Source organism: Bubalus kerabau, chromosome 4, assembly GCF_029407905.1.
Source record: "Bubalus kerabau isolate K-KA32 ecotype Philippines breed swamp buffalo chromosome 4, PCC_UOA_SB_1v2, whole genome shotgun sequence".
Lineage (NCBI taxonomy): Eukaryota > Metazoa > Chordata > Mammalia > Artiodactyla > Bovidae > Bubalus > Bubalus kerabau.
The window spans coordinates 145,679,298-145,692,305 of NC_073627.1; the positions used below are offsets into that span (position 1 = coordinate 145,679,298).

Sequence of the window (13,008 nt, forward strand, 5' to 3'; positions counted from 1 at the left end):
TAAAGTATAATGATGTATGTTTATTAGTCAAGATGGGTAGCATGTAGTTAAGTAGATTATATAGGTTTTTTTTTTTTTTTTTTTTCTCAGAGCTGTGGTGGTTTATTTCTTCTGTCTTGTTCTTTCTGGATCCAACTTTTGTTAAGCAAAGCAAGGATAGGGAGGTGGGAAAGGGCACTTCCTATTCTGACCCTTCAAATCAGTTCTTGGTAGGGAAGTCATTTTGCAGATGCATGAGCTAGAGAAAAAAAGGCCCCATAAGTGTTTTCAATTCTAGTCTTAAAAATGACTACCTATTTGCCTTTTGACAGCAACTTAATACCAAACTGCTGTCTTTTTAAGTTTATAATCAGTTCTGTTCCCATGACTGCCTGAAAACTTAATGACCCCAATGTAAGACTGATGGAGAGAGAAACAACATTAAATGAAATATGCAACCCCTTAAGCAGAGGCCCTGGCCTGTGATCAGCATCAACAGCTTCCAGGACAAAGTACCTGTTGTTCTTTGAAAAGTATTTAAAAAGAGAGCTGTAAAGACTTCCATTGGTGGTTTCTTCTGCTAACTCAGGCCCTTGCCTTTTTTTTTTTTAACTCTTTGTTTAATTATATGTAAACAATTCTCTTTGCATCCTTGAGCTTGTTCTAGTTATGAAAATGGAAGTGAATTACCTTTTTATTCTCTTAGAAAATAAATGCCAATCAGTGACCAAAGTGTTCTTCAAATTTGGAGGAGTGTAGCAAGTGACCTAGGCTATAGGAGCATGGGTCCCACTGGAATTAGGGGGGTTTTTTGGTTTGTTTTTTAAAATAACTTTCTAGAAAACCTCAGATCTCCATTGTCAAACTGATTAACATCTCATCCCTAAATTATATGATGAGAGTGGAGAGACATAATAGCCATCATTTTAAATGGGAAGGTCTTTTGCAAAGAAAAGGAACAGCCTGGTAGAAATTATAGATAAGCTGGTTGGAAAGTTCTCTAGTAAAACCCCACTTTTTGAGGGTGTTGAGAGGCAGTATGTTTAGGAGCTGGGCCTCTGTAGCCAGGCAGACATAGATGTGAGTTTCAGTTTTCTCTTACTGACCCATGATGTCAGAAAGGTTGATTATTCCTTTAGAGCCTCAGTTTCTTTTATCTAAAATGATGATATTACAGATCTTGAAGCTGTTATAAGAATTGAATAAGATAATTTAGTTATTATTAGCTTTCTTGCTCTAGGACAGGGGTCCCCAACCCCTGAGAGCTAATGCCTGATGATCTGAGGTGAAGCTGATATAATAGAAATAAAGTGCACAATATATGTAATTTGCTTGAATCATCCTGAAACCATCCCCCAGCTACCCCACCTCGGTCCATGGAAAAAAAATGTCTTCCATGAAACCAGTCCTTGGTGCCCCAAATGGCTGGAGACTGCTGCTATAGGGAAGTGACTCATAAACTTTGGTGTGCATGGGAATTGTAGAGGGGCCTTGGTAAAATAGATCAGGCCCCCCAGGCATTCAAATTTTAAAAAATCAACTGTAGTTCATAAAGAAGCATTTCAGGTTAAACTAAAAAGAGCTTGGTGTTAAGAGCCAACATACCTGGGTTCCAATCTCACTGTTGCCACTAATTCCTCTTAAAAGAAAAGCCTCCTAAACCTCCCTGTTTCATTCTGCTTGTCTTTCTCCTGTATCTCTGGCAGATGGTTGTGATCACATGAATGATATATGTTTTGAACACTTGAAACAGTACTAGTATGTTAATACTAGGACAGCAGAGTCACTGCTCTTATTACGGGCTGTGAGCATGACTTTGCTCTCCTATCATAGAAATGTCTTTGACTAAGCTACCAGGACAAGGCTGTGTCTTTTGCGGAAAAAGAGGTTTAAAGATCTCTTATCTGTCCTTGCAAGGGTGTTGGTAGAAACAGCCGAGCCCTTTATTAGTATATTATGTTATGTAGATAAATCAAGCACATAGGGAATTAGTAATCAGGTATGAACCAATCTCTTGATGTTATTTTCATATTCTTTTTCCATGATGGAAACAAGGTAAAGTTACCCTGTGTGAAACCCCATAATTTGTGTCCCTGCTTGAAACAGTAGTTTTGTTATTGTGAGCAGCTGGCTGCTGACTCAAGCTTATTGAGTCTTACTGAGGACAAACTCCTCTGAGTACTTTATAGGTGCCACTCATAAAATTCAGCCAACAATTCCATGACTATACTGGACCCTGCTATAAAGGTGAAGAAACTCAGCCTACTTTTCACACCATCAATAAATGCTGAAAGCCAGGATTGGAACCTGCAGAGTATTCCTTGCACAGCCCAAGATCTTAACTATCCCTCTGAAAACTAATTGCTAGTTGCCTGCACTTTCAGTATGCTATTGACTTGCTAAGAGTGATGATACCTATCTGTGAATTAATATTTATGGTCCTTGTTTGGCATAAATATGGATAAATACTATGATGGTATCTTTCTGAAGAATAAAATCTATCCTTGAGTGGGTTAAGCACAATTTGGGTTTAAGATTTTAAAACACTTAATTTATTCACATGGACATGTTTTTGCCAGCATCATTATGGGCAAAGGGAACTATCATTAATTCTGCCAACATTTATTAAGGCTCTGTGTTAAGACAAATAACACATGCCTTCAAGGAGTACCCGATTTAGTTAGGAAGAGAGACTATTAATTATTTTACAGTTTTTCTGTCACAATTCAGAGGTGAATTAAAAACCAGAAAGGGTGGGAAAGAGGAGGAAACAAGAGGATGGCGGGTCAGGGCGGTGGGAACAAGAAGGTTCTATGAGACAGGTCTCTAGGACTCTTTGAATTTCTAGTGAGCAGATCCATGCAGCTGGAACTTTAATTACACAGAGAACCTCTCTGTGTTTTTTGTAGAACCACCCTGTGTGAAAAGGTGGCTGCTAGACAGTGAGGCACTAAAAGGTTAAATTACAGTACTGATTTGACTGCTATTTGAAGGCCAAAGATGACCAGCATCAGGCAGCCCTCAAGCCAAATGATAAGGTTCTCATGCCCTCCCCAATTCAGACTGACTGATAGTAATTCTTTAAAGGGATCGCTCCAGTCACCACTGAAACAGTGTTTGCCAACCTCAAAACTTCTTCTATTTACAACATTAACGTTTCATGGTCATTTATGCATCCCATTTGTTGGTAGGCTTAATTCCTTTAGATCTACTGAAACTATTTGATAAATTATTAAAGAGAAGGAGCAAAAGAGACAGGCGGGAGAGAGAAATTTGTGCCCATAAATGGGGACTCACTGTTGCACTCTCTGTGTTTCAGTCTAGGACCTGTGATTTTAATTTAATTGTTCCACTCAGATCATTCCATCCAAACACCCTATAAAAGTATGCTTTCGATCAGAAGAGATCATGTGATAATTGGGCTCTGAAACACAGGCGATTTCACTAAGGAAATATGAAATCAGCTGGGGCTGTTTCTGTTGAGACTGAGGGAGAAAGGTCACATTTTCTCTTGTAAATGAGATCTTAGATTTGATACTTTTTGATTTTAAAAAGTGAGTATTTGAGACCTGAAATGGCCCAAGTTTGCATTTCAAGGTGAAAGGAAAGTGTTAGGAAATTCAGCCTGTAGCCACTCCACTCCACTGAAATGATATTTTTACAGATTTATGTTAATTGAGCCTCCAGCTTTAAATTGTCTGGGCTCTCATCAATATCTGGTCAATAATTGATTTGGGTGGAAGAAGAAATGATCCAGTGACTACATTTAGATGGCTCAGCACATGGAATGTGATGACGTTTTACAAAACACATGGATAAGAAACCCCACAACTGTTTTCTTTTTGAAGTTAGGAAAATACAAGTAGTGTCATTTCCTTAGTTCAGAGAAGGGAACCCAAGTCTTTGAGGATCTCCCATCATTAAATTCCCTCTTTTCCTTTCTTTTTTATATGCCTCCTCTTAGTCTCACAAACATTCAAAGCTCATGATTCTTAGTGAAATATTATGAAGGAAAAATCAGTTAATACCAAATCGAATAATTCAAATTATTTTTCTAAGCAGAAGCATTAACTAAGCAATGGTGCATGTGAGGAGATAATTCTATTCCTGCTTTTCTCTTTAAATAATTTCTTCCTTGATTGCTTAACTTACCATTACTAAAGTATAAGGGCTTCCCTGGTAAAGAATCTTGGTAAAGAATCTCCTTTCCAATGCAGGAGATGGGGATTGGATCTCTGGTTGAGGAAGATCCCCTGGAGAAGGAAATTTCTACCCAATCCAGTATTGTTGCCTGGGAAATCCAATGGCCAGAGGTGGTGGGCTGACTATAGCCTGGTGGGCTATAGTCCATGCGGTCACAAAAGAGTTGGTCATGACTTGGCAACTAAACCAGAGAAGGCAATGGCAACCCACTCCAGTACTCTTGCCTGGAAAATCCCATGGACAGAGAAGCCTGGTAGGCTGCAGTCCATGGAGTCGCTAGGAGTCGCACATGGCTGAGCGACTTCACTTTCACTTTTCACTTTCATGCATTGGAGAAGGAAATGGCAACCCACTCCAGTGTTCTTGCCTGGAGAATCCCAGGGATGGGGGAGCCTGGTGAGCTGCCATCTATGGGGTTGCACAGAGTCGGACACTACTGAGCGACTGAACTGAACTGAACTTCATTAATGTATTTATTATACATCCTATCATGTATTTATTATCCATTGTTAACCAAAATTTCAGAAGCAGAGATGTAATTGTAATAAAAAGGTGTTTCTTTGGGGTTTGTTAGGACTTCAGCCGGGAGATATAGATTTAAAAAGCACCTGAATTATGATCCACCAGACTGTAAAATGGGGGAGGATTATAAAGACAGACATGGCAATGTTATAGTGAGTTATATGAGTTGTCTATTAATAATTGTAATTGGAGTTGGCATGAAGGATGTTTGTTAAGTAAGAATTGGTTGGGGCCCCAGATGACTACATGATTATGAGGGGAGACCTTGAGGCCAAAAGGTTGTAGTTGGCAGGTGTTGTTCTGAATAGTTGGTGTCACTGGTGTCCTTGGACCTGGTACAGCTCAAAAAAAGTCCAGGTTTTCAGTGATGCAGAGACACGTCTGAGACCAGATCCTCAATGGCCACCCAACTCATTTTTGTATGCCAAAACTGTGATGATTCCATGATAATTTCAATTTGTCATCACCGTCAATCAACAAATGGTTGCTTAACCCTTACTAGTCACTGTAGGATCATAGATGTGCACTAAATACAGTTTCCAGTCTACACATTTTAAACCTATCTGGAAAGACAAAATTTATGCATAAAGTGACACTGCCATAAGTAGTTTTATCAGAAGAGTAAATGCTAGATGTAGCTCATGTGTTGGGATTGGGTGGGGGGCAGTGGTTTGTAGAGAGCCACCAAGAAGCCTGTGCCATATCTTGAAGGGAGTTGACAAGATCCAGAAGAATGAGTGCATTTCCCCAGAAGACACAGCTGCAGAGCAGAGGCACAGGAAGGTCCATAGGCAGACTTCTGTGGCTGAAGCCAAGGGCTTCTTTGGGGAAAGAGATGTCTAGAGGTGGCAGGTTTTTCAGGCTGCACCTACACAACATATAGGGTGGACATAACCTTAAGGGCACTGTCAGTGTGACAGTTCACAAGCCAAATGCCACGGAGCCAAGAGGACCACAAATGGCTTATCTGATGGCAAGGGATGACATAAAATGACAAAAAATATCTTTGCTGTAAGCTGGGATTCTGAACTTAAATCTTAAGTGTGGATCTGCACAGAATTGTCTTGGCATGGGGCCAGAATGGGAGTACTTCATTTCCAAATGCAAATATCTAGGATCAGAGAACACAGGCAACTTCAGATCAGATCAAATCAGTCGTTCAGTCGTGTCCCACTCTTTGTGACCCCATGAATTGCAGCATGCCAGGCCTCCCTGTCCATCACCAACTCCTGGAGTTCACTGAGACTCACGTCCATCGAGTCAGTGATACCATCCAGCCATCTCATCCTCCGTTGTCCCCTTCTCCTCCTGCCCCCAATCCCTCCCAGCAGCAGAGTCTTTTCCAATGAGTCAACTCTTCGCATTAGGTGGCCAAAGTACTGGAGTTTCAGCTTTAGCATCATTCCTTCCAAAGAAATCCCAGGGCTGATCTCCTTCAGAATGGACTGGTTGTATCTCCTTGCAGTCCAAGGGACTCTCAAGAGTCTTCTCCAACACCACAGTTCAAAAGCATCAATTCTTCGGTGCTCAGCCTTCTTCACAGTCCAACTCTCACATCCATACACGACCACAGGAAAAACCATAGCCTTGACTAGACGGACCTTTGTTGGCAAAGTAATGTCTCTGCTTTTGAATATGCTACCTAGGTTGGTCATAACTTTCCTTCCAAGGAGTAAGCGTCTTTTAATTTCATGGCTGCAATCACCATCTGTAGTGATTTTGGAGCCCAGAAAAATAAAGTCTGACACTGTTTCCACTGTTTCCCCATCTAATAATAAAGCATCAAATTAACCTTGAGGAAATATTAGTAGGACTAAAGTAGCAAAATTAAATTTCTTGTACGCATGTACCCACCCACCCCTCTTCTCCGCAAGGCACTGTTTGGTTTATGGTTACATGGCTTTTAGTTTTAGCACAAGATACTTTGATACACTTCTCAGAACCATATCCTTTTGCATTCCCCAGGATGTCAGCAGGACAAAATGCTGTTCTTTGCTAAGGCCATGTGTTCCTCATTTATTCATTTATTTATCCATGTCTTCATGTGTTTATGAGGCAAATATTGATGAAGTGTCTATTTTGTTCCAGGAATCATGCATTTAATCCTTATCCTTCCTATAGTCCATGTGGTAGAGGACCTCAAAATTAGAAGTCCTAGAAAATGCTATTTATCCCTTGACACCAGACCAATCTCAGAAATTAAATAAGTACACATATTATGTAGCAATAATTGTGTAATTTCTAAAACTGTCTTTGCTCAACTTGTTTTCAGGAACTGCTGAAAAACATTTAAAATGGCAAACCCATCTAGTCAGTCATGCAACATTTTGGACCTGCAGTTGACAGATAATCTGGCCCAATTTCCTCATTTGCCAAAAGCCACAGAGTAAGACCAGGCCACTAACTTCCCAACTCCTTGTTCAGTGTTCTTTCTACCTCATTAAGCCATCGCTTTGAAAATATCTTCTTTGCAGTCTTTGTTGAGAGGAAAGCCAATTTTCTTTCTGAATAAAGTGTCCCCACTTTCAAAGATTTCTTTGAAGGATAACTTATTTAATTTCCCGAGAGGCTTTCCATACCCGGACAGCCTTGCACTTCGGTACCCAGAGAACATGTACTTTTAGCACCTAAATTTCCTAAGTGCAAAGTAAGTTGTTAATATCAAGGATACCATCCACCAACCCTGGTGACATCTTTTGTCAAGGGCTTCCTGCCTCTCATTTCTTGCAGCCCAGGTTTTATCTACACTCTGCCAGTCTATTCCCCAGGATTAAATTAGATGATGTGTGTGAAGTGCTTTGGATACTGGAAGTAGACTGCAAATGTAAGAGACTGCTATTAGCTCCACTACTCTCTAAAAGGAGGCCAGGCAGATATTCGTCTTGGTGTTTCTGGCATCTAGAAGAGTTTGCCCAATAATTATCTGTTGAAAAGAAATGAACAAAAGATTTATCGAAGATCATGTTGAAATTCAGGGCTTGGGAGCAAGCACATCACAGTCTTTGTGTCAAAAATGACATCAGAGGGGCAAAGGTAAATGTGACATTGTTGTACATTATTTAATGAAATCAAAGAAGTCTTTGCTCTTTCTATCTGAAAAGCAAGTGCCTCCTGTTTTTGTGTGGTTTCCAGTGCTCCATTCTCCAAGCGCGAGCTGTCTCCTGCTCTCAGGCTTTTCTGGCTTGGATCTGAAGTGAGCTCTCAGCCCTGGCTGGCTTCAGGGAGTTGTCAAGCACACAGAAAGGCATGGGGGAATTTGCTTGTTCCTTTGAGAGAAGGGAACTGTCAAGAAACACAATCAGCTTGTGGTCGGCCTTTAGAAACTGTCTCCCACGTTGGTCCCAGAGAGAACATTTGTGTATGTGTTTGCTTTGGTTCTGAGAACTAAACACCCCATTTTGACATTATGTGCTCCAGCTCCTGAACACTGGGGTGTTTCAGAAATGATGCCATGGGCTCATGACACAAAAGGCACTGCCTTGCTTTAGAAACAGGAAGAAAGGGGATCCAAAGGAGAGTTTTAAAGAACAGAGGAGAATGAACTAAACTATTTCAGAAAGGACAGAGCTTCAGACAATGCTAAGGGGCACCCTGGAATTAGAAGAGATCACCAAACACCGCTGTCTGTTGTTCTTTTAAAGAATGTGTGGGCCTGATGTTTTCCTCCACAGCATCATCACAATGTTGGGTGGAAGCAGGCTGCTTCCAAACAAACTTACAAGTCAACAATATATACATCCCAGTGAATGTACTTCCTCTCTTTTCAAAGAAGATACTATTTCAAATATTATCTTTTAGTAGCGGAAAACAATAGAAAAAGCTCTCAGTGATTAAGTCCACATTTTGATCAGAGAATGTTAGAGCTCTCTGCTTACGAGTATGGAGGGAGCATTTCATTAAGGAGACAGGCGTGGCAGGCGTGTTTCTGTCTTCTCTCTTCTGGACTGGGCACCTCATGGGTAAGGTGTTAGTGTATGTAGATGGCATTTCACAGAGCCAGGCCCCCTCTGATCTGTTCTCTGTGGGTTTGTGTGTCTGGATGCAGGTTTGTATAGGGCGCCCTCAGCCATCAGCCAGGAAAGCGCCCCAGCTCCAGTCACATCATCCCTTTCCCCCCTCCCCGATCTTTGTTCTCCTTCTCCCTTTCCTTTGAGCCCCTTTTCTTAGGAAACCCAACAGTGGATTTTTTCTCCCCATGTCTCTATGGTGAGTTTTCCCAGCATTGGATGGATGGGTTGCCATGGCAGCAGCCTCCTCCGCTAAGAACGGGTGATTTCGGAAGAGGGGATTGTTGCAGTTGCAGGGAGGGGATGAAAAGTCATTAATGTGGGCCAATCAGTATGCAAGACCAGAACCTCTGGTTGCAGCTTCTCTCATACAGCAGCCAGCGCTCGTTAAGTTCCAGTGGCTGAGATGGAATGGGGTAGATGAGGGGAACCTCCCAGCACACCTGTCTGAATGAGACTAAACGCAGCCTCATTTCCCATGTATCCCCATGGGGATCCAGGTCTTTCTATCATGTTCCACCTGTGTCTCTTCCTTTGACTTCCTCTTCTTTGCCTCCTTCCATCTTGGGGACAGGGCTTCATGGAATGACCCTAGTCAGGGAGTAGTTGGAATGAGGAGCAGCAGTACGATCTAACCTTATGGTTTTATATACTTAATTATTTTTCTGGTTGTTGGCCATCCATTAGACAGAACAAAAGACAAATATAAAACATGCCCTGTGATATTGTTGCCTGTTTGAAACCTGGAGGTAGCCAACTTGGATGATATTAGAAAAAAAATATGTTCAAACCTTCAGAGGAAGCAATGATGACTTACACAGCTCAATAGAGATCCAGGGCAAAGTAGGAAGTAGAGATCTCTATGCCAATGTCATCAAGTCTGAATTCCAAGATCTAGGAAGGGCTGTGCTATGTGGTTGAGGTTCAGTGCATTTACCTGTAAAATGGGCTTGTTAGGAATATTTTACTCCAACCTACCAGCTAAAGTTCCCTCTAAAATGCAAGTAGAAAACCTAAGAGATGTGAAATGATTTAGGCTCCAGTGCAGAAAGGTCCATTGTTCTTACAAGTTTGTAAAATCTGAGAATCATTGGCGAGGAAAAACCCCCAGAAAATCTGTCCTGAAGGAAGAGCCCTGATGCTTTCTGTCCCTGTATGTACTTTCTCCAACCACTGCTGGGCTTCTGAGCCTGTTCTCAATGACTCACCACTATTGCTCCTGCTCCAGGCCTGCTGTGGCCTCTGACACTGGCACCGACAGCCAGAGGTAGATTTTTACCTCAGCTTTTCCTTGCCTGAATCCTTGTCCAGATCCTGTAGATGTCAAGGTTTCCACAGGGCTCCACACTGCGCCCCGTGTCTGGCCTCATGCTTGAAGCAGAGAGGAATATAACAAGTATTTACTCTCTACCATGCCTCTGTTCCCTCCTTTAACTCCCTGCCCCGCCCACTCCTGTCCTCATTGGTCCATCAGAACGTCTATTACTGTAATGTGCTTGAGGTCTCTGGTCCAGTTCACTGTATTGTGCCATGTCAGTTTCCAGGTTTTGATGGTATTGCTGTGCAAGATACCACATTGGGGAAGCAAGATGATGGTCCAGGGACCTCTCTGCACTATACAGGCAATTATTTGTGAGTCCATGATTAATTCAAAGGGAAGAGTTGAAAGTATAGCAGCACTCAGTAAATCTTCAGTGAAATCTCTCAGGAGATCAAGCCAATGGACCTTTTCAGTCCTCATCCCACTTGACAATTGTTGTCCACACCTTTTGAAATGTTCTCTCTCCTAGGCTTCCTTGATGCTGGACCACCTTGTCTTCCCCATCTGCCCTAGTTACCCTTAGACTTCACAGATAGAGGCCAGTCATTAACTGTTGGAGTTTCTCAAGCCTCTCCTCAGCCTGCCACTCCTCCCTAGGCTTCTTTTGCCCATCTGGGCATCAGTGACCACTGTTGCAAAGATGATCTTTGAAGGCACACCTCCAGCCCAGACCATCCCCTGCACTCATATTTCCCCTTGGATACTGCAGTGGTCCCTCCATCACTTCATGGTCAACTCTGTCCCTCCCAACAGTCTCTCTTTGGTTTCCCAACTCCAGCATGCTCCAGGTCTAGCTCAGTGACTGGCCATCATCTACCAATTTAGCAAATAAGAAACTTCATGCTTTTTCCACCTTTATCACCAGGATCCCAGTCTGAGCCACCAACCTCTCCCCTTGATGACCACAGCAGCCTTTCAGCTCCTGCCAGTGCCATTGCTGCTGAACATGGCAGCCTGGGTGTTCTTTGCAAAATGAAAACCTAACCATGCCCTTCTCAGCTTAAAATCTTTACTGACTTCCCATCGCTCAGTGAGGGAAAAAAAAAAAATAAATAAAAATGAGACACTTTTCCTGACCTGTAAGATCCTAAAAGTTCTGGGTCTTATCTAAATCCCCTACCCCATGCCCTATTCAACTTCCATTGCTTACTGCATTCTCTAGTTTTAAAGCTCCTCAAACACATTTCATTCCCTCCTGCCACAGGACCTTGGAACATGCTCCACTTACTATGCCTAGAATAATTTTTCTCCTCTCTTCACCTAGTTAATTCTTAATTATTCTTCAGGTCTTGGCTCAAAGGTCACCATTACATGAAGCCTTTAACCAGTTATCCAGCCCAGAGCAAGTCCTTTCATTAGAAGCTCTTAGGCAATGCCAATATTTAGCCAGAACACTAACTGCAAAATGTGAAATATTTCTGCACAATTTGATAAATAGCCACCACCCTGAGTCCGTTCCCTTCAGCCACTGAAGAGTTAACTCCATGCATAAGGAACCTTTAGACACAACTCAGTGCAGGTTACCTTTAGTTGATGCCTGTTAGCTATTTTGACTATCTCTCCTCTTTTTATGCATCATGTACCTCTCCTCTACAGCATTCATTACACTTGAATTTCCCACTTATTTTGAGATTACTTGATGAATATCTCTCAGTTCTGTGGGCTTCCCTGGTGGCTCCGTTGGTCAAGAATCTGCCTGCAATTTGGAAGACCCAGGTTCGATCCCTGGATCAGGAAAATCCCCTGGAGAAGGGCAACCCCTTCCAGTATTCTTGCCTGGAGAATTCTGTGGACAGAGGAGCCTGGTGGGCTACAGTCCATGCGGTGACAGAGAGTCAAACACAACTGAGTAACTAACACTTTCACTTTTTCTAAGTTCTGTAAGGGAGAGGACCATCTTTGCCAATATTTTCCCCATATCAAATGCATAGTAGATACCTAATAAGCATGTGGAGAAGGCAATGGCACCCCACTCCAGTACTTTTGCCTGGAAAATCCCATGGACAGAGAAGCCTGGTAGGCTGCAGTCCATGGGGTCGCTAGAGTCGGACATGACTGAGCGACTTCATTTTCACTTTTCACTTTCATGCATTGGAGAAGAAAATGGCAACCCACTCCAGTATTCTTGCCTGGAGAATCCCAGGAACAGGGGAGCCTGGTGGGCTGCCATCCATGGAGTCGCACAGAGTCGGACACGACTGAAGCGATTTAGCAGCAGCAGCAATAAGCATGTGCTCGATAAATGAATGAATAGTTTAAATAAATGAGCAGACCTTTCTTAGGTATCATCCAATTTGACCCTTGAGTCCACAAAGGTGAAACTGCCAGCTGAATTGGCTCCTGACTCAATGGCCAGCCCCGATCTAGTGCTCTTTCCATTCTCCCACCCTGTCTCCTTTGTGACGCCTTGCACGAGACACTATTATTACCATCCCCAGATCATTCCAATACTTCCCAACTCTTCAGCATCCCATATCCTCCATCCTGTTACCATGACCCAGTTTTAGACTTCTAAACTCATTGCTGACAGAATTTGTGTGTGACTTTTTTTTCCTGTTCTCTAAATAAAAGATTAAATCACAATGGTCATGTATATGCTGTCTCAAAATAGTGTTTTATTTAGAGAGAGAAGGTGTTAGTTATTACTGGCATTTAACATTTGTTGAGTGAACAAAATCTGCTGAACATTGCAGAGAACATGGGATTGAAGAGTTCCTCTCCGGTGTACATTGTGGCCTAAATTAGACCCAGATGAATCACTAACATGCAGAAGGATGGATGTACAGACAGCCCAGTGGCCATGCATACAACATGCTCCAACTGGAATGGGAGGATTGCCCCTGAGACAAGGTGACATTGTTATCAGGGCTTAGAGGTAGCCTTAAACCATTTTAAAAATAGCCAGTGAATGATAAAGTCCATGTGAGTCCTTAGAAACAGAAACATGTTAGAAAAATTCTATTTCATTTTTCTTCC

At 42.3% G+C, this 13,008-nt stretch overlaps 1 protein-coding gene across 1 annotated transcript in view; it reads left to right on the forward strand.

Moving 5' to 3' along the window:
• NTRK2 (neurotrophic receptor tyrosine kinase 2) overlaps positions 1 to 13,008 on the forward strand; it is a 393,934-nt gene that overhangs the window by 352,209 nt on the left and 28,717 nt on the right. The gene's annotated exons all lie outside the window — the stretch shown is intronic.